The sequence below is a fragment of the Pelodiscus sinensis genome, chromosome 5 (genome assembly GCF_049634645.1).
Source record: "Pelodiscus sinensis isolate JC-2024 chromosome 5, ASM4963464v1, whole genome shotgun sequence".
Classification (NCBI taxonomy): Eukaryota; Metazoa; Chordata; order Testudines; family Trionychidae; genus Pelodiscus; species Pelodiscus sinensis.
In genome coordinates this window covers 100,151,692-100,174,570 of record NC_134715.1, presented here as the reverse complement: position 1 = coordinate 100,174,570, position 22,879 = coordinate 100,151,692, and the positions used below count along the sequence as shown (strand labels likewise).

Genomic DNA, 22,879 nt, shown 5'->3' with positions numbered 1-22,879 from the left:
AACCTCCAAGTACTAAGAATTTGAGAACATACCTAACAGGGTGAAATTTGGTATAATGTTATCAGATGCCAAAGGAGGAAGAACAAAGCTTCCTCCGAAAGGATTATTTTCTTTGGGGTTTTGACTATAATGAGGATATGGGAATCAAATTATGTCTACTTGCTATTCTACTCTATGGAGTGGACTCTGGAAGCCCTGCAGAAATAGAAGCATTGGAGAGGTTTTTGATAAGTGGCCAACATTTTGAATGTTTCTTTGAAGTATGAAACTTAAGATATGCTCTATTAAACTCCCAGAGTAAATGGGAGTTTATTTCCAGTTGGACACTTCATTTTGCAAACTAGCACTATATTCTCAGTAACCAAAATGCTGTTATTAAAGTATCAACATAGAAAAGAAATGTATGGCAACCAAGACATCAGTCAAGAATGGCTGACATTTGTTCTTGGCTCAATAAAGTCCTGTTCCTATGAAAAGATGAACAGCCTGAACTCCCAGGACACTGGAAATTGAAGGTGATCTTACCCAAGCAGGTATTTAGCACCGTATACAATTGGTCCAAAGATAGGAACATTCTGTTTTCTATTAGAGGCACTTTTTTGGTCTCCTGTGATTCAGCCTTCACTGTATGAAGTAGGTGCTGGTGAGTCTTTCAACAATCCAAGGCTGACTTTCTTCCCCCATAATGACATATCTTTGCAGATAAAGAGGTCTGTAGTTCACTGAACTTACTCTCATGTCATTCAGATCTGTTGCTGCTTCTCCTGTCACCACCATTGATTAATGAATTATTGTGAAATCTCACTGCTTCAAGTTTATGCAAATCTATAATTAACTATAAGGTTATTTTCATCAAATCAGATATTGTATCTATTTAAAACTATAAAAGCATAATTTCTAATGCATAATTAATGATTTACAAAGACTATTAATAATTAAATGATGAGCTGTTACAGTAGGTAAGTTTAGTACAGTAATTTGTATTTTAAATACATAAGCATCCTTTTGTGTTGCCAATTAAGTTGTCAGACCTAGAAAATAGTTGCATTTAATTTTTTTTTTTTAAACTTTCTTTGTGATCGGAAAGTATGACTATACATCCTGACAGTACAGGATAGAATACTGTAAATATACCAGTTAAACAAAATGGGCTCATTGGAATTACACAGTGCAACATACAAAGAGCAGAGCAATAGGTCAACATTCAGTGAGACCTTTTCAAAAGTGTCAGTGTACTAGAAACAAATGTGCAGTACACCTGTTAAGGTTCAGAAGAAAAGGTGTCCTCATCACTTGCACAGCCCTTTTTAAATGTACATTAGCTCACTGGCAGGAAAACATAAGGGAAATGTGTCTAGGTAGAATTTTCAAAAACATTCATCATTTGCCTAACTGCTCCCATTAAAGTCTACCATGAAACTCAGAGGAGTATAGATAATCGAGACAAATCGCTTTGAGCAAACATATTCAGTTACCTGGGAGTGAATGTATAATGTGTCACCTGGGTCTAGGAAAAGGAATTTTTTTTAAATTGACTTGAAGAATCCTTTGTTCAAAGCAACAAGAAATATGTACATATATAAGAATAGATTAGGAGAGAAAGTCTGGGAGCCCTGGTGCCAATACAGCCTTATTTTGCTGTCAGTAATACTAGTGTAAATCAGGAGGAATTCCACTGAAGCCGGTGGAATTATACCAGTGTGGAATTGGAGTGGGATCTTGGAATTTGGCACTTGGAATTCAAATCTTTTCTAACTACTTAGAAGACAAGACTGTACTGTAGGGGACAATCCTGAAGTTATAGGGCAATAGACGACATGACCCAATATGTCTATTCAACCTTTCTGTACAACAGAGTCTTTCTGTAAAATATAATGAGTCATCTTGTAGCACCTTGAAAAATAGATTTATTTGGGCATAAGCTTTCTTAGGTAAAAAGCCTATTATATGTACGGAATGGAAGTCAGAGACAGGGGCCTATGTACAAGATATCAAAAGAAGAGAGCAACGTATCAAGTGTAAAACCAGTGATAATGAAGCCAATTGAAGTAGGGTGGATGGGGCTCAGTCTCAGCAGTTGACAGAGAGGTGTTGTTGTACCAATAAAAGCAAAAGCAAGCAGGATCTTATGAGGGGGATAAGGCAAAAAGCCACATTTATTGTAAAGATAATAATAAAGAATAAAGAAAGGATAGAAGCAAACAACGTTGTTTAACTACTTATTCCTATCACTACTTAACCCTTATTTTTTATTTTTATATATATATATATATATATATATATATATATATATATATATAAAAACACTCATTCAATCATTCATCCATTCATTCAAGTTCTGTGTATTTATTATAGTTACCAGCCTGGAAGTTGCTTGTGACAGAATACTGGCCAGGTACTCTGTACACAAGTGATGGTAGTGGGGAGCGAAGTCCTGATCAGATGCGCATCTGAAGCTCCTGGTAGGCTGGCAGCAGAACCTTGGACTCTTACTCCATAGTCTTTTAGTCCAGTTCTTATAGGAATTTCATCCTATGCCAGTCTATGGGAATTGCTGCATCATGCTGATGTCTTCAGGGTGGCTGCCAGGTGCTCATCAGTGATCTCATAGGGTATGTCTACACTACCCCGCTAGTTCGATCTAGCAGGGTAATGTAGGCATACCGCAATTGCAAATGAAGCCCGGGATTTGAATTTCCCGGGCTTCATTTGCATAAGCGGGGCGCCGCCATTTTTAAATCCCCGCTCGTTCGAACCCCGTGCCGCGCGGCTACACGGAGCACGAACTAGGTAGTTCGAACTAGGCTTCCTAGTTCAAACTACCATAACTCCTCATGGAATGAGGTATATTCCACGAGGAGTAACGGTAGTTTGAACTAGGAAGCCTAGTTCGAACTACCTAGTTCGTGCCCCGTGTAGCCGCGCGGCACGGGGTTCGAACGAGCGGGGATTTAAAAATGGCGGCGCCCCGCTTATGCAAATGAAGCCCGGGAAATTCTAATCCCAGGCTTCATTTGCAATTGCGGTATGCCTACATTACCTTCCTAATTCGAATTAGGAGGGTAGTGTAGACATACCCATAGGGTAGACCTCCAGTACTTGGTTTTCTCCACTTGATACCTTTTGTTTGCACTGGCACCTGACGCTTTCTTCAGCCCTTTGTTGCTGAATTCTCAGGCTGGCACCTCTCAGAACCATTCATTCATCCTCCAAGCACTCTCTCTCTCTTACATACATTCCCTAATTAATGTTTCCCATACAGTATTTTGTATAATAATAACTTTACATATATAAGAGTTGTAGTTACAAAAGTTTCTGGGTGGTATTTCTTAAAACATTCTCTGAGTGCTGAGTTAGTTACTGTTAAAGTTGCAATTAGGGTTAATTGCTTCACAATGCTTTGAAGAGAATGGGCATCAATTGTGTAACAATAAGTTTGAGCCTGCCCTGGGACACAGAGAGTGGAGCTGTTTCTGGCTACATAGCATTATATTTTTAACTGTTTTAAGTTACACAACCTAATATTACATTCCTAACAAATTATATTCTAGAGGGGCAATAATAAATCTCAACATTTAACAATCTTAAATAATAATAATAATAATAAATCTAAACACTTAAGTTGTGGGGAACAAATTATAGGGAGTCACTTCCACCTGGGGGAATCATTTTTAATACATTAATATGTTATCCCTACAGTGTGAATACCAAGAGAGGGGAAGTTACCTTTTTGGTAATAACCATTTTAAGAGTCGGGCTGGTCAGCCATCTATGGATCCACATATAGGAGGGTGACAAGTACATGTCCTACTCATTGTCAAGTGAAAGAGAAGTTCTTATTCAATCAAATTGATCATGTTAAATTTGCAAGTGAATTTTCAGCTCTGCTATTTCTCTTTGTAGTCTCGTTTTGAGGGGGGGGGCAGAAAGAGGGAGGGACGGGATGGCAGAGGGTGTAAAAATATAGCTTTTTTTAAAATCTCTTACTGAGAGCCTGGGGATGGCGGGGAGAGGGAAAGAGGGACAAGTTTTCTGCTACTGTTTTTTGTATGTTACCTTTATTGATACCTGTAGAATATTTATATTTTAGTAAATTGAATATAAGGCTGTGGTCTCTTTCTGTATAACACCGATTCAAGTTTAGAAAAAGAAAAAATACATAAGTTTGGAATAAGACCTTTTGCACCTATAAGGAGTTTTATTAAGGGTAATGTATGCAGAATTGTGTACAAGCTGCTTAATGAATATGTATATTTCCTGCTTTTTTCTCCTTGGATGGTATAATAGTGGTAGTGAAGGCAATCTACTTCTCACTGTGCATGTTCTTTAATGCAGAAGATAATCTTCTGGGTACTGTAGTGCTCATAATATAAGCAACCTCTTTTGTGTCTCTCTATTGCTGTAGGTTTGTAATGGTCCACGGCACTTTAATAATTAGTCTACAGGGAGCCTTAATGGGGAAAGTCAGCTCTTTTAATTAACTTAATCCCCAGTACATGAGTTGACCATGAGACATCAAACCACAGTTTAGCTTCAAGGGCATGTGAACTCCAAGGAAATCTCATTTTTAAACCACATTGGTGCTGCACACTATCTTCCTTCTTAGCACAGCATAAACATAATGTCATTCTGGCCTGTGGTAAACCTCAAGGCATTATTTCTGGTGGAGGTAGCGATAATTGGAGATGAAAACTTCCAAATAATTACAATAAGATATAGATTAGTCACCCCTCTCAAGAAAGTAAGAAATATTTTAAAAATCTTTATTCTGCCTATTTAGTTGAGCCTAAAAAACTGGTATATGTCTAAAATATGGAATCATAATGTCGATCGTAATTTTTAACTAAAGCTTTTGTGGCCATGTTTCTGATAGAATTCTATTTTAATAAATTGGTATTTTAATTATGATTATATGATTATTCTGAACATGTGTACAGTAGATTTCCAAAAGGTGCCGGATTATCGGACGTAGGTGGTGCCGGATTATCAGATTTGCCGGAGAATCGGGAGGTCCAGTACAGCTGCATGGCTTAACAGCAGGCCAGGACACAATCTCCTTCCCTCTCCCCCCCCTTTCCTCTTTGGGTCTCCTCCATGCTGTAACCTGATCCTCCTCCCTCTCCCCTCCTATTTCTCCTTTGTTGAAGCAAAACACTCTTCTTCATACTGTAACACAATCCCACTCCTCCCCCCCCAACCTTATGCTCTGTCTGGTTACAGCCAGCACGTGTGCTGAGCAGCAGGCTTTTTAATCAGCTGGTGAGGAGCGCTTGGCATTTTGATGCTGGAGTATCGGGAGTGCCGAACAGTTGGATGCTGGACTATCGGAGTTTTACTGTACTTTGTATTTATAAGTGCATGTATTGGTACTTGATATTAGAGTTATTTCTTTTAAACAGCAAAAAAGGAGAAAAAAAATCTGTGGAGAAGAATGATTTTGCCCACCCAGCCCCCACCACCCTTTTCCTTGTTGCTATCCACCTCAACAGTCATTTTTTCAACAATGTTAGTAATGTTTTCTGGGTACATCTACACAACAAGACAAAGTCGAGTTAAGATACACAACTTGAGCTACGTTAATTACATAGCTGAAGTCGAAGTAACTTAACTCGGCTTTTGGCACAGTCTACACCACAGGAAGTTGAAGGGAGAACACTCTCCCTTTGACTTCCCTTACTCCTCATTAAAGCAGCATCGACCACAGTGCCTCCCCTCAGTTTGAGTTAGCGGTCTTAATTAGACCCGCTATCTGGGACTAGAACTTTGAAGCACCTTAGGCTGAATGAAGATGATCACAGCATTTTATGGAATCTCACTGAGAAGATCTCAATACCTCTCAAAAGAGGAAGTTCAATATGCTGACAACAGCTTTCAAAGTTCAAGTTGAAGACAGGGTTTTAGAAGCAAAAATAATCAAGTGCACATTGCTTTGTCATGTGGTATTCCCTACTCTATTACTAGTGTTCTGCCTGACCGTGAACAAGTTCCTCACCTCTGCCTGCTTCTTTCTCCTCCCATCCTTTGGCAATCATATCAGTTTAGATTGCAAGCTCTTTTGGAGAAGTAACCATCTCTCAGTGTACATTTGCCTAGTGTCTAGAAACTGGACCTTTCAGCCAGAGCCTCTAGAAGCAGTAGGCCAGATCCTCACCTGGGCTATGTCTAGACTGCAGGCTTCTTTCGAAAGAGAAATCCGCTTTTTCGAAAGAGAGCACCCAGCGAGTCTGGATGCTCTCTTTCGAAGACAGCCTATTTACATTGAAGAATGCCTTCTTTCGAAAGAAGGCGTTCTTCCTCGTAAATTGAGGTTTACCGCCATCGAAAGAAAAGCCGCGTTCTTTCGAAATAATTTCGAAAGAACGCGGCTTGAGTCTGGACGCAGGGGAAGTTTTTTCGGGAAAAGGCTACTTTTCCCGAAAAAACCCCTGAATCTGGACACGGTCCTGGTGAAAAATCAACGTATGACATTAAGTTCAATAGAACCACACCAATGGCTTGATGGCAGCTATCAATATTGTTATTATGGTATGAATACATGCAGAGAAATAGCATCTCTACGAGACTGCGGGTATGTCTACACTACCACCCTAGTTCAAACTAGGGTGATAATGTAGGCAACCGGAGTTGCAAATGAAGCCAGGGATTTGAATTTCCCGGGCTTCATTTGCATATTGCCGGGCGCGCCATTTTTAAATGTCCGCTAGTGCGGACTCTGTGCCGCGCGCCTACACGCGGCACGGTCTAGGTAGTTCAGACTAGGCTTCCTAAAGAGTATGGTGAATTAGGAAGCAACTGGATAAAGAAAAATCCACAATAAAGACTGAGGAAGAGCAGAAATTCACTGAACATATTAGCTATTTCAGAAAAATACTTAGCAGCAACAGCAACTCTTCTCACGTGATTTTTCTGAAGCAAAATCTAATTGTTCTTAATTCAATGAATTTAGTATGTGTAAAATCTTTTGCAAGCACTTTGTTTAATCCCACCTAAATAACATGTCAATGTATAGGCTGATTATTATAGCTAGTCAGTTATACTGGTTAAGTGTAAACATTTATAAACAGCCATGAGCACTTTAGAAAAGGGGAGGAAATAAAAATTGAAAAAAAAATATATGAACAGTGGAAAAAACATTTGCCTTCCTGTTAAAAAAAAAAAGTACACAGTAGAAGTTTTAAATTACATGGTGGTGATTGTCCAACAAGAGATACTAATCAGCTTGGTTGGTGTGGTATATATACATAGACAAAGACAGTCCTTGTTCCAAACATCTTACAGCTTAAATAGGTAAGACAGAGGATAGGAGGGGGAAGCAGAAGTATAGAGGTGATGACACTGAACAGTAGGTAAATGGCAGAATGGAACATGTCATCCAATTCCCACTCACTCAATCCACCAAACTTCATTATTGAAAACTTTCTATGTGACATTCTTAACATCTAAAACGGAAATGAATGTAAACTGTTAAGCAGGAGTTGAACTTGTGAAGAGTTCTAGCGCTACTTATTTCCAGAACTGTGAAGGAAGGCCTTATTTTTACTTGTGGCTGTTTGAATTTTATATATATTAAAAAGAAACCAAACACGCACCCTTGCGAAACGAAGTGCTAATGATTTGTGTCAGACTCCCATGACATAACATCATTGTTGTGTGTGGCTGCTTATCTATTATTATGTTTTTTTCATTCCAGGGAACTTGTTAAACATCATTGCTTCTTTCCAGTAAGATTGTGTGGAAAAAGTCTAAGAGGCATTCAGGCTTTTGATAATGAGGGTTACTATTGTGTTAAAATAGTCTAAGTTTAAAGACTAGAGTATGAATATATTAAGACGGATGAGTTGTGACAGCAAAGAGTGTTTTGGTATAAATATGAAGTGTCAATCACTTTGGGGGGTTTTTCCCCCTCTCCAACGCCTTCAGAAAAATAAAGTTGGTCTGAATGTGGAAAAAGTTTCTCTTAATGGATAATTGCATTTCTTACAAACTTTTCATTAGAGTAGTTAGTTACAAGTTTCTATACTCCCTGTACCAGACTTCCTTAATTACTATGTATTTCTAGGTCAGAGGCTTCATTCCAAACTAAGGATCTGCAGCATCTTCCTCAGGCGATTTCCAAACCAAAGAGTGGATTTTCAACACATTTTATTCTAAAGGACTTTAGAAAATGATATTGCCTATTACATGTCTGACATTGCTCCATATCTTTGCTCTGTTGAGATATATCTACAAGACTGTTTAAAAAAGAAAAAAAAAAGAGAGAGAGAGAGAGAGAGAGAGATATTACATACTTCATGGCCAAATCGCAATGTCACATTTTGCTTTGATGAAAATCCATTAGATTTATGATTTCAGTTGGACAATTTTAAACAATTCATTTACAATTTAGCATTGTACTAGTATTTGAAACAACACTTCAGACACAGCGAATACTTAGTTATCCGCTAACAGAGCATCATGGTGGAGTAGAATGAGCACTAACCTCAGAGTCAAAGTCTTGGCCTTTATTACAGACTTTGACACCAGAATCATAGTGTTGGAAGAGATCTCAGGAGGTCATAGAGTCCAAACCCTTGCCCAAAGCAGTGCCAATCCCAACTAAACCATCCCAGCCCGGGCTTTGTCAAGCTCAAAAACTTCTAGGGATGGAAATTCCACCACTTCCCTAGGTAACCCATTCCAGTGGTTCACCACCCTACTAGTAAAATTGTGTTTCCTAATATCCAATCTAGACATCGCTCACTGCAACTTGAGACACTGACTCTCTATGTCTGAATAAATTCTTACAACTACTCTGCTTCCAGTTCTCCATCTTAAAAATGTGGATAACAATACCTATCCACCTCCCACCCTAAGCATAGAGAACACTAAGTAGATGAAGTGTATGTTATTGTCAAACTAGGTTTTACTCTACACATCCAATTGCCTTCTCTGAGAGCCACACAAATTGTCATGGTAGGCAGTAGAGAGGTAGAGGGGTAGAACAAACATTGTCCCATTTTATGTGCACAAAACTCCCAAGTAAATACAGCTGGGGCTTCAGTGGAGTCACACTGCCTGGGAGTGGAGCACCACCAGAGCCAGTTGGGGCAGAACCTCTGCAGCTGTCTCTGGCTCCTTGTGGGTCAGCACTGGGGGAGGCTTCTCTCTGGTAAGCACACCCATGTCTTGTACAGTGATATGGGGGAATCTCAGTGAGAAAATCTGCATGGAGATTCCCCTCACAAAAATGCCCTCTCTCGCAACTTTTAACACAGGAAAGGCAGTGTGTGTGTGTGTGTGGGGGGGGGGGGGGGGGGGAAATGTATTTGCCAACCTGTCATTCTTTGTCTGACTGTCCTCTTACTCATAGCTCATAACTCCCAGTGTTTACAAAGGAGGCTGGTGACCTTTCAAATGTACGAGCAAAAATGAAAACAAGGATCCTTTATACTGAAGAGCTAATTTACAGCATATTATCAAATCAAGTGAGGTAGACAAAGCCTAACCTAAGGAGTCCCCCTAGGTATTTAAATCTAATAATTAAATCTAATATGAATTATCAGTCACATAAAAGGAAGGGATGTACATAAAAATTGGATTACTTGAATGCCATCACATGTTTAGACTCATCTTCAATATATTAAGTGTGCTATAAATTGGTCTTGCTTTCTGGTTTTTTAATAATGCTGTAGTGTCTGAGCAGGGAAAATACAAGTGACTATGTAACTGATAGAGCTGCACAATGGGAGTTCTTTCAGTTAAATCAGGATTGCCTTTACAATTGTGCTTCATTTATCATGGTTGAAGTCTTTCTGGAATGAGAAAGACTAGAAATAAACAATTGGAAAATCCTGTTTTCTATCCATGACAGTTCTAGAGGTGCCACCAAGTGGCTGCATCTTACAAAAATGCATCCTAAAAGTTTGCAGTGTCATTTAAAACATTTTTATTGGCAATTTATATCCAAGAAAGTTCTCCTTTTAAAACAAGGGAGAGAACCTCATTTGGACTTCAACTTTATTTTCCTATTCTATACGTCAGCCTCCTAGCTGTAAATTATTTTTACTTTTCCATACATTTTTTTTGACTGTTACACGGACTACAACACATTTGCCATCTACCTAGCAGTCTCTTCACTACTTGAAACAAGTTCATTACCTTCATCTTATTAGAACTGTGCTCTGCCTCTTGTATCTGCTATTCCATCATAATATTGCACTGAACCTCTTTTTGCTCCCCCAGTGACTCCAGTCTCTTATTTAAGTACCTATATGCTTTTACCACATTGTCCTTTATGTAAGGTGAACCTCCTTGCCCTTCCTCTAGGAATAACTGATGCCTGCTATCAGTGGCTAGATAGCAGTGGTTAGGAAGGATTGCTTCAAGAAGATGAAAAAGAATAGTAAAAACAGTAAACATCCTGCAGAATCTAATAAGCATTTCCTTAATTCATCTTCATTAAAAAAAAAATCCACTGATAGTCACCATTTGTCTCTAGAAATACCAGCCATAGTCTGCCTTGGTCAAACATAGTTCTTTGAAAAAATTTATGGGATTCCAGAGCAATGCATCAGCATGGAAATCAGAAAAATGTTGATAAGGTCTGTTATTGAACAATTTGGTTTTATTATGCAATCCCTTAGGCTGGTACTACAGAATGTGTTATAAAAAGGCTTTGGTTTATGAAAACTGCATTAAAATTGTAAAGTGATTACTTAATTCTCAGGAGATTAGGCTCCAAGCAGAACACAGAGGACACTTAGGAAAGTGCAAGAGCAAACAGTCAGCAGACATCCCAGAATGAGTTGTGACTCTTGTAGGGAGCAGACTGCTTTGACTCTATTTTAGGGTCTTCTGTGTTATTCTGAAATCTAAAAATAAATGTTACATTACAACTTTCCACCAAGGTTGTCAGATTTAAATATATACATCACAAAACATTATGAAAGCATCCAGAACCTGGGATGGATGCTTAAGTCAAATCTAATTAAAAATACAAAACCACCTCAATTTTCACATCGTGGCCAAAAAAATGCATAAGTTGAAGTGTTTGGACCCCCACTCCATGAACAGGGGCTGCTGCCTCAGCCTGTGGTAGGCCCAGAATCATGGAGGTGTGAGGGAGCAGGAGCATCGGCTCCTGCTTCCTCCTCTTCCTACCTCTGAATCAGAGGCAACGAGAGTGGAGGGGGAAAATGTGAGATTAACTGATAAACCTAGGCTTCTCAGTTAATCAGATACTTGTTCACATCCCTATATTAAACTTCAGCTTGTGAGGAGCATACTTTGGTACTATGTTGGTACTAAGAGTCTAGAAACATCTACATTTACTCTTGCAGAAGCACTGAATCATTAACTGCCTGCAGATCTTTGTGTGGTTTGAAGGAACTGTCTTTAAGGAACTGAAGTTACACCAGTAAAAAGATTACACCTCGGCCACCTTGTCTCTAATATCCTGGTTCAATATTACACCGGATAATATTATATCATGTAACACCCCAAATGAGAACTTTGACACTCTTGGATAACCAGGAAGGCCCAAGTATCCTTTCTTATTTTTAACTCAATGAATTTTAAGTGATAAAGAGATGATTCACTGGAACACTGACAGAATCTCTAGCTGATTGTATCACAGGCTAGTGTCTTAACTAGAATGCCCAAAGTAAGGTCCTATAGCACATAGTTAGCTTCCTAAATAAAAATGCTCTGATTTTTTTAGGTGTTGTGAACAGAGGCTACTGCTGATTTGACTGAGATGTTCAAAGAGCATTCGACGGGACCTATAATAAAAAGCATAAATATAAAATTGAGAGGAGAAGGCAAGAAATTGATAAAGTTTAAATTAAGTTTATTTTGTTTGGACCCATTCCTTGCTGAGCTCTCAATTGTATGGTGCTATTTGTTAGGAATAAGATTTGATGTTTCAGCCAGCTGTAGCCTCAATGTAATTTTTGAATGAGTATCTCTCTTCAAGAACTTCATTGTTAAGATTTTCTGTCTCCATTTCTGAAATTTATAAATATGGGGATCAGGAGCCACAGGTAAAGTGCTGAGACTCTCTTGATTTGTGTGGCTGTCTGACCCCAAGATTGGATTTCTGCAGTTACTCCTATGTTTTGTTCACCATTTATTTTGGCATGAAGAGCACTCAGCAACAATACTGTCTGGAACTCTATTCTTCTCAGCTCCTTGTGTGGGAGAAGTACTAAGCTTTGCCTTTGCTTCCTGTTAAAATGAGTTTTGAATTCTAAATGTATTTCATCTGTTTCCCCAAAGAGTAATTTTGCCACATTTTATCTTCATGAGCTGCAGTCCTCAGACATCTTTTGTGTTAAGCACTGGGAGAATGTGGGGAATAAAGGAAACAATGTATAAAGTCAGATTCAGCGGGGAGGAAATCACAAGTACTCATACTTCTACCTAGGTCCCAACCAATTTCATGGCTGTGAAAAAAAAATGCCTCATGGACCAAGAAATAGGCCCTCGCTGCAAAAAATAAATCTGATGTCTTCTAGTTCCTAGGAGACCTCACACTGGGAAGGAAAGGGACAGGACTTATGACTCATGCACACTGCTCTGGGTTGGGAGAGCAGATCCGCCTCTGAGCACCTCTCCCTGCTGCAGAATGCTCTCTGGTTTCTGCAGCTGGAGGAGGTAATTGGATCATATGTTCTCTGTGTTGTTTGGCTAGTAGCCCCTTGGTGGGGAATCCCAGTCATCTGGGAAGGGCTGCAGCATGACAAAAAAAAAAAAAAAAAAAAAAAACTTATTTCCCTACAGGATTTCTCTCCTCTGGCTGTAGATACCTCTGCACCTTCTTCTCCCAACTTGCTTCCTATCTCTGTACCTGTGCAGCTGCCTTTGCAGGGGACATTGTACAGGGAATTCCTCCCTTTCCAGGTGAAATTAGTTTATTTCAATAATAGAACAGGGAGGGGTTTCAGAGAATTTTTGATAGACACTGGACAGCAGCAAATCACACTCAAGGCTTAAATCACTGATAGATATGGATATTGGAGTGGTTTCATAGTGTTACAGGGGGGCCAACAGAATTGCTGTGCCCTTGGGCAAGTGGATCTGGCCTCCCATAAGGAGGGAAGCCTGGGTGGGGGGGGGGGAGAAAAGGGGTGGGACTGGGGACAGCAAGCCCTCAGTGCTGTCCAGAGCATGCAGGCAGCCACCCACAGCAAGCCCTCAGAGCTGCCTGGAGCATGCCATGTAATGCTCCAGTTGAGATTTAAAGGGCCTGGCTCCAACTGTTGCTGGAGTAGCAACCAGAGTCCTGGGACTTTTAAATTGCTGGGCCCTAGGATAGTTTCCTCACCACCACACATCTGCAAGCTTGGTAATGTAGTCAATTGACTGCACATTCCTACCAGAGAATTACTGTAAAATGTGTGCAAAGTAAATAAAAAGCCTCAATGATTAGTGCAGCAGATTGTGTGAAATCACTTGGAAGCCAAATTCTACCTGTTAATGGCATACAAAATAGTTTGTCAAGTTACATTTCATTGGATCACACATGTTAGGCAACAATTCATCACTACTTAGACTCAGAAACCCACCACATAGTGCATGGCTGGGAAACGAGATAATTTTTTTTTTAAGACCGAGCTCTAAGATCTGTCATTTAGCTACAATGGATCTCATAGATGTATTTCCAAGTGCTTCTATGCTGGTGGAAAACATGATCACACAAAGCTAAGTTCATTCAATGGAATATATAAAATGCCAGTTGCTTACCAAGCACAAATAAGCTTACAGGACCACCTTCCAAAGGTTTTGCTACACATTTTAGAGAAAGACTCAAATTAACTCATGTGAGTATTTTGGATGCGTCCACAGATGAGCAAGACAACTATGTACTGGAAGTTCTGTTTGATTTTTATTTCTGACAAAGTCAAAGTGTCAGGAAAGCTAACAGTGCTTGCAGACTGAATTTATTTGGATACAGTTAACTTACACACAGATTTGCAAAGGGGTAATTAAAACCATTTCAAAAGACAGTGCGAACTCTGACATATCATCTGCTTTCATAACAAGGCAACTTGCATGATAAAATCTTTCAAATTGGTTCTCCAAGTCCTAATGCCAAAGGCTGGCCATATTACATGTAATGCACTTATAAATTTCTCGTGTCAGTGAACTTGGTAAAGTTGATAACTGATCAGCTACATTAAATAGATTTTTAAACATTGCCCTAGCCACAAGCCTTGAATCAGGCAGCACAAGGCAAAAATGACTGAAATTGGAGGAGGATAACAACAAAGATATGGATTTTAAAAGAATTGCCAAGCCTTCCAAACAATGCTTACCTGAAGGAAGAAGTTCAAATTTGTTGCCAGAAATGCCACAACTCATGGACTTAATCATTTGGTTTGAATCTCGAAATGTCACGATCCACCACGCATACAACCAAGTAATAGATATCTTGGGCTGAAGCATAGTTGAATGAAAAAAAAAATTACTAACAATGCTGAGTTAGATAGCAGGGCTCAGCAAGTGTTTTCTTGTATGGCAAAGATGCTCAGACAATACTACTGCAATGGGAAGGGTCAAGCCATGCTGCAAAAAATGGCTCAGACAATACTACTGCAATGGGAAGGGTCAAGCCATGCTGCAAAAATGGCTCAAGAGTTACAGCAACCTGAGGCTGTGTCTAGATTACTTTCCTGTCTCAAAAAAGGGATGTAAATTAGACACTTTGAAATTACAAATGAAGCTGCGATTTAAATTTCCCGTGCTGCATTTGCATAATGGCAGCCATGGTTTTGTTTCCAAACACAGGGCTTTTCTATAGAAAAACAGCAATTTAGACGGGGATCTTTCGAAAATAAAACCCTTTTTTGAAGACCCTGCACTCCTCAAAAAATGAGGATTACAGGATCTTTCGACAAAAGGGTTTATTTTTGGTCCCTATATAAACTGCCGTTTTTCTATCAAAAAAGACATGTTGAAAAAACCGCAGCTGCCATTATGCTAATGAAGCATGGGAAATTTAAATCTTAGCTTCATTTGCAATTTCGAAGTGTTTAATTTACATCCCTTTTTCAAGTGTGAGGCACACACTGAGGCAAAAATTCTAAAAGCAGTGTTTATTTTTGACCCTGCACAAATGCATCTGCTGATGGTGGATTTAAGTTCACTTAATGCAATTTCTGCTTTCATGAGAACTGTAGGCTGGAGATACCTGCTTACAAAAATACAGTGAAAAGTGGGATGTTTTTTGCCTGTGCTGTAGTTTTGGAACTCAGTGGAAGGCAAAATACTCCCACCTTGCAAGTCTAGCTTGGTGCTGTCTGACAATTCCAATACACTTTGTGAATGCAGAGAGTAGTGTCTAATCATGGGCAGATTTTCAGCACAGACAGGAAATGAACACATGGAGGATGGATGTTCCATGCTGATTCAATTAATAACATTTAAAGCCAGAACTCCCCCCGCCCCCACCCCCATACACACTTATTTTTGTTAACTTCAGGTTGTGGTTCATAAGTTTGAGACTAACAAATGACCCAACAAAACTGTCTCAGATGCCCACATCTACAAATTATGAAGTTGAACCCTGAGCATTAGTTGCTAAAGTGTCAGTAAATCCTGTTGGAGGTTCACATGACCTCTTATCTTATTGAAATAATCTAATAATTACATCTGTAAGGTAAGCATGCCTGTGAAGTGACTCTTCCCCCTGCAGCCACAGAGGAATGGGGGCAAAAAGATAACACAGTGCAGAAGGTGCAGGCTTTTCTGAAGCTATGCAGAAAGAACAAGCATTGCCCCTCCCAAGCCAGCCAGAACTAGCAGCTAGAAGCAGCTAGGGCTGGGAACCCCCCAGCATCACAGGGAGAAATCAGACCTACCTCTATCTCTTGAAACTTTCTGTGGCTGCAGGAAGCTCTATGGCTGCTGCCTTCAGAGTCCAGCTCTGATGGTAGCACAGAAGGGGGTCATGCAGTTGACACCTCACAACAGGTTTGTGATACCACCTCCATCTCCTTTTGGATCAGGAGACCATGGTTACACTGTGAAATTCCATATTTAAATGGCTTAACATGTGAAATTTGCAACATTTTAGATCTTATTGGCTATAATGGACTATGAATTTGGTAGGGTTTTAGTAATAGCAAATGGGACATTTTAGTGATAAAGATAAACCCTCCAGAATAGTCACTGTATTTTTTTAAATATTAGAATTTTAAAATATGCCAAGATAGAACGTCTTGTTATTAATATGGGGACGGATGCCCACCCAATTTAAACACAGGCATTGAAAACCGATTACTTATTATTTCATAGCCCCAATTCAGCAAAGCATAGCCCCAATTCAGCAAAGCAGAAACACATGCTCAGCTTTAAGCATGTACGTTGAGTCTAATCCCATTGAGGAAGAGTAAGGGCATATGTGCTTAGAGTTAGGTTCTCAATGTAGTCAAAGGGATTATACACATCCCCAGGGTTTTGATTAATCAGGGCCCCATGCTACTAGACGGAGTGGTGCAAGTCTAAGTAATCCTGAAGATTCTAACAAGCTTAGAATTTTGAAAATTTGAATTTGTCCATGTCTGTTTCCTATGTGAACATTTACCATTTTGTTTTGCACAGATTTGCCCCACTCTCACCCCTTCCTCACTCAAAGATGTTTTGGGCAATTTTTTTGTGTGAAATCATTGTTTACAGATTGAAAACACAGGAAAATCAGTATGTCCACTTATCATTGTGAAGCCAGCTGTGTTCATAAGTGGACCCCTTTCATCAATTTTGTTAAAACAAAGCATACAGCTTTGAATTATTTTGCTTTTTTGTATTTTTCACACCTTTGCTAACATTGTAATTCCTCAGTGTTCAGATAATTCATTTCACTAGCTTAGGGTTTCACAGAAAATCCTAGTGCTAAATGACACAGGTGTTTAGTTTTATTTTTCATCTACTGTAACTGTTGATGAACTAACGTGATGAAGGGCCACAGTCAGTTTGTGACAGTTCATCTTAAGTTTCTGTGCAAGAGATAAAAATTAAATTAAGGCAAAGCATGACAATCAGTGGCACAGTAAATAGGTTCTTTCAGAAAGAGAAATCCTGATCACTACCAAGTAAAAGCACTTGTAGTCCAGTACCTGTAGATGCATCCATCTATTGGCAAAACCCATATATGAATCTGGCTTGCTAGCCAGATATTCAGAGGCATGGTATAATCCTCATAGTTGGAGAAACATTAATGGGTTACAACTCTAATAGTTCTTCCTTCCACATGCTTACTCCCTACACATTTTACATCCTGTCAACATTTAGTGAATACTTGATTTCCCTCTCTGAAATATTTAACTTGGAAGTTTCTACAGAAGTAGTGAAGCCATCAATTATATACTCTTTAGAACCTCGATTAGTGGCATTACTGTTACATTAATTTCCCTGGTTGCCCCCTTATTTGAGTACCCACATTACATGACATTGTCAATTTCTTCATAGTTTTGATGGTTGTAATGCACAATTTCCTTCCATTAGAGAAGCTACATCATTTGGATCTTAGCTGGTAACTATCTGGGGATTTCTACTTGCATGTTTCCAAAACTCTGGTGGTAAAGGCTCACATCAATCAAGCTTCTTGCACCATACTTTATAGGTAACCATGCAGCAAACTGCATATTCTTCCTCTCTCCATAAGTCAGTGATCCTCACCTGCATTACTTTGAGGACCCTTTGCAGAGGAAGTATTTGTGCTGGTTGCACAGGACATGCCAGACCCAGAGGTGGCTACCATGCATCTAATTTAAGCCTTTAAAGATAGGGAGGAGGAATTGAAAGACAAATGTCTCTAAGACTGCTTCAATTACATGAAGGCACACAAACATCTGCTTAAGTCATTTTTCCTTCTGACCACATGTTACTTACCGAATAGTCCAAAAGAAGCCCCGATATCCTGTTTTCTCAAGTGCACTACTAATGGTAAATTTTATCCCAGAAATATAGCAAGTAACAAGAGCTAGTTAAGTGAATGGGTTTTTTAAGTGCTGAAGAACTGGGGAGTTTTGCAAAGTATTGCAAAGAATTTTCATCTTCAGTTTGATACCTGGAAGTAACTCCACAAAGAAAGTGGGTTTAATATAAATTGTCTGGTTTGGCATCCAATTTGAAGATTTTATGAGTACATGTGTACATAACTGGAAGTGTTATGACCTCCCAAGAGAGAAAAAAAACAAAACCCAAGCCTCACAATGGAGCAGTACAGAGCAAGACAGATTCCAAAGAAATATAAACTAATTTTCACTTTACACTTAATGTCTCCTGTGAGAGTCATTTTTTATGGAATGCTTTGCTTGCTCTCACTGTAGCACAGAGATATTTTTGGTTTGTTAGTGCACAATATTCTCTTTACCTGATGTACAAACTAAATCAATATTAATTCAATGATAAAACTGGACATGTGCAAATCAGGGGTAGAAAATACAACCAACCACACCCTCACCAACCCAATCCAAATGCATGAGTGTATTGCTCTGAATAGGAGTAATTTTTATGTTGTAACTCTTGGATTCTACCAACTGAAGATTCTGTCCACCTTGATTTTTACAAATATCATTAATGTGATATTGCCAGAAAAGTTGCTTTGGCAATGGGGAGCGAGGGCATAAAAAAACAAACAAAAATGAGCAGCTTCTTCTGTGAGGAGGCCACTGCATACCAAAAGTGATATGCATCTACCGAGCACTGCTCAGGCATATCAGCAAGGCAAAGGACTTGGACTTACCTGAGGACATACAGAAGTTAATTAATTGTTAAAATTGTAGAGGAGTCTCATGTTTCCTCAGTGGAGTATATTTTTAATTAACATTTCATGAAAAGAGATAGAGAATACAAATACTAAATAATGCAGTCTTAATATACTATCTAGCATATGCAATGTTGCTACAATTCAGTGCAGAATATTAATGCCTCATGAATTTTTAAATTTCATTTCTCTGTTTGCTGTGTTGTCATTTCAACAATGGGATGGACCTGCCACAAGACTTCAGCTGATATTGATACGAATTCAAACCACATATGACAGCAAAGTTAAAGGGAAATTTTTCCAACTAAAATTGGCAAAATGCCTACCTGAAGCACAGCAAAAAAAAAAAAAAAAAAAAAAAAAAAAAAAAATCAATCAGCCTAAGCTCACTGGTGTGAGAAAAGCCCTCACACCATGATCCTAGTCATATAGAAGCCCTTCCTGAACATCTAAAACCAATCATGGAAGTTTGAGATTAGGAATTTTTTAGAAGAATGAAACAAACCCAGAGTACGCTAAGAACTTATTAAGAAACTACCAAGCACTTAAGAACAGTTAGAAGTTTAGTAAAACATATCTTTAGTGATATTTTAAGATATGAGCAAACTGAGAGCTATGACCATTGAGAAGGAGCTAAGAAGCTGTGTTAAAGGCTCTAAATTTCTATGATCATGAGATTATAAATGGAAAACACTTTGATAGCTAATGGATTTGCACATCACCAAAATAGTAGGAAGGCATGATACTAGAATTATAACAAGTGCTAGGACTATTAACTAATCACACATTTATACACACACACAAATAAAATCAACATAGGAAACCAACAGAAACATTTTAAAATTGAAACATGGAAGAGCTGACTCACTGCTGAGCTGTCCTTCTCTCAAGTGGATGTGGCAAAGCAGGTGCTCCTTGTTTTCTTCCTCACTGCTGAAAGCTGCTCCATCCCCAACCTGATATTTTTCTTTTCACAACTGAGCCCTCTGGCAACTCAACATTTAGCCCCACCCTTTCCAGGTGCAGAAAAAAATCTAATAAATTCAACTGCAGTAAATATAATTCCTCACCCCTACCCAGATTTTCCAACACTTGGCTCTGCAGGGTTACCCTACCACTTGTGTGCAGAGCCACCTCTCAGAGGCCTGCTTCTAAACTCAGTAATCCTTCTCCTTCTTATATCAGGGTGTTTTCACACTAGCTTTTCCAATGGATCAGTGGAGGAACTCAGACCCTCTCTCAATTCTGGCTTTCAGTGAAGGAAATCTGTGATAAGCTACCAAAGTCTACTCCCTCTCACTCCTTGAGGCTTTCGTAGACTTCTTCTCACCATTGCTATCCTTTAGATCATTTCCAAGAGGCTTACTATATGTCTTCCCTGCTTTTTGTCCCCACTCAGTAGCACACAGAGAAATTACAGCATATTTTGAAGACTCACTTACCTAAACTTCCTTCCTTTACTTACCACCCATCTCCCACTCCCCCTGAAGCTGGGCTTCATCTTCATTTAGTCCAGGTGCAACCAAGAACACTGATTTTTCTGTCTCTTTCATTTAATGTGTGGTGTACCTATGGATTAATATGCTGAAGCAGATAAATACTTTGAGCTATTATGTCTTGTACCTGATGATAGATAACTCACCCTTGAAATAGCAAAGATATTTACTGGCATTTCCAAGTTGTTCATACTGAGCAAGGGCCTCAACCTGATAATATTTATTATGGAATAAAATGTTCTAATAATAAACTAAAGTAGTTTATAAATATATAAACTAGATTATAATATAACAAACCAATTCTAAATGGTCTCTAATGATAACTCAATAAAATGAAATCAGCAGAGGAGAACACTTTTTCAGAAAGTGCTTAGGATCATTTAATGACTCAGTTTTATCGCAGCTTATTGTATTTAAAGATGTTGCATTTCCAATTTGGTATCATATAGATAGTTGGTAAGAGCCAAAAAATGCAGGAAAATTTAATTATGGAGATGAATAAATCTGAGTATCAACTGTACAGCAGTGAAAACCCAGATCATGTCATTAAATAAAGAAAACCATTGGCAACATATTACTAATGAAAGAAAAAAATTGGTTGCTTTCTATCAATATTCTTTCATATTCATACCAGAATATGATTGCCTAGATTTAACTTTGTACGCAGCCTGATTGATTACAATCATTATTTTTAGAACAGCTGAAGCTTGATGCTTAAAGGAGGAATCTAAAACGGTGGGAGTGATTTCAGAGTCGGTTATGTATTCTGAAAAAATATCCTGCTATTTGTTCTGAACATCATCTATTCATTTTAATTCTAGGCACTACGTTTGTTCTATTAGTTTTTTATGGTCTGTTCCTCCTTCAGGAGTTCAGGAATTAGCAATGTGTTCTTTTATTGCTTTGGTTTTATAATAAAAGGTTTTGGGTTTTTTTTTACTCCAGACACAAGCCTACTTTCTATAGGACTTGATTAGCATGCTCTGTGGTAATAATACCTTTATTCTGAGGCCATATATGGATAGTTGGAAGTATAATACAAACAGGCATTTGAAAAGAAGCATTCAGGATGTTTAGTGATGCAGCATCCCAGAAGTCTGGCATCTTCACCAGTATGCTACTTGATAAGACTGGGCTTTATTATACTAAAGCTATCAGTTTGGGTGTTTTTCTACTTCTACTCCAGCTAATAGCAGTTATTAGCTGGCATATTGGAAGTGCCATTGTTTTGATCTCAACATTTTCTTCTTAGGGCTATATTCTGAATATATATAGTTGAATCTGATCTTAAAGTCACTTTCAACGTCTTATCTGCACACCTGATTCTATTGCATATTTCCCACTGCCATTAATGTTTAATTCATTATATTCAGTATATTCTAGTGTTTAACTTGTTATCTTAAATTACTAGTCTATTTATGTTTCTCAGTGAAAGTATTTACAAGTCATAAAAAATATTCAGGTACCGATACTACAAGATACTTTAGCATGTGCATAACTTTAAGCAAGAAAATTACCTAATTGACTTCAATTGAATACTCATGTATAAAAGGTAAATACATGCTTAAGTACCTTGTTGAATAGGGACTTTAAAAATTATTACAATAATTATTGGACAGAGTCATCTTTCTTTTATATAATATATATCACTTTGTTGCTGCTACATTTACTGAATTCGATAAAAAGTAATATATATAAATACATACATATATATGTCATATTTTTGAAGCTAGTATTAATTATTTTTAAAATTAAATAATAGTAATTTAACATTAATTATTTCTACGCTAGTTCTCAGTGGGTTTTACCATTTAAGTTGAAATATAAATTCACCATTGTGGAACTCAGCATTTAAGTTCACATCTTTTCTATGGTACATGTTTAGAAATTTATAGTCTCAATCTAACAGAATAGAAATCTCTTGAGTACTAATATCTCTTATGAAGCTAATGGTATCTGTCATATAAACAAGTCAAGAAATAAATTAATAATTGGAGCTAGGACTGGACCCATTTGTTTTGCAACTCATTTGCAATATGTAGCATCTGGCAATCTGCCTTAGCCCTTTGAACCTGCAGTCATTCATTAAATACGGTTTGTTTCCTAATGGTGCCTATTCAGTCAGCGAACTTATTGTAGAAATTGTTTTTATTCCTCAAGATAAATTAAATAAAGTGCCTAGAATATATTTTTGTTATCCAATCTAACTTGGAGCTCTCTGCTTTTACTCAGAATTTTCAGCTCCACTTTATACAGTTTCCAATATTTTTATTTCCGATAGCACAATCTCTGCCCTTCAGCAGTTAGGTCCCATCAACCTAATTCTCTTGTGCAGCATACTTCTGATTTCTAATATTCTATATATTTTAATGATTTTCTTCCTACAGTTCAGCATGCTTAACAGCTTCCAACTGCTTGTTAGGCGAGAAATCCTGTAATGTGTAACAACCGGTATAATCAAATTAAAGAATTGAAAACCACAGAATTATGCTACAATTCTGTTAGACTGATTTCAGAGCTAATTAAAAACACAATTGTAATGTCAAAACAATAGTAATGTCCTCATCTGTTAAATTACATATATCCCAGTCCAACAAAAAGCATTTGTTGTCTTCCATAGTCATGCTTTAGTGCATGT

The 22,879-nt window shown here is 38.2% G+C and overlaps 1 long non-coding RNA gene across 1 annotated transcript in view; it reads right to left on the bottom strand.

The window, feature by feature from the left end:
* Positions 1-20,126, bottom strand: part of LOC106733005 (uncharacterized) — a 433,810-nt gene extending 413,684 nt beyond the window's left edge. Inside the window, exon 1 of the long non-coding RNA XR_012903894.1 lies at positions 19,614-20,126. This is a non-coding gene — a long non-coding RNA (uncharacterized LOC106733005). The remainder of the gene's footprint in view (positions 1-19,613) is intronic.
* Positions 20,127-22,879: the final 2,753 nt, after the last annotated feature.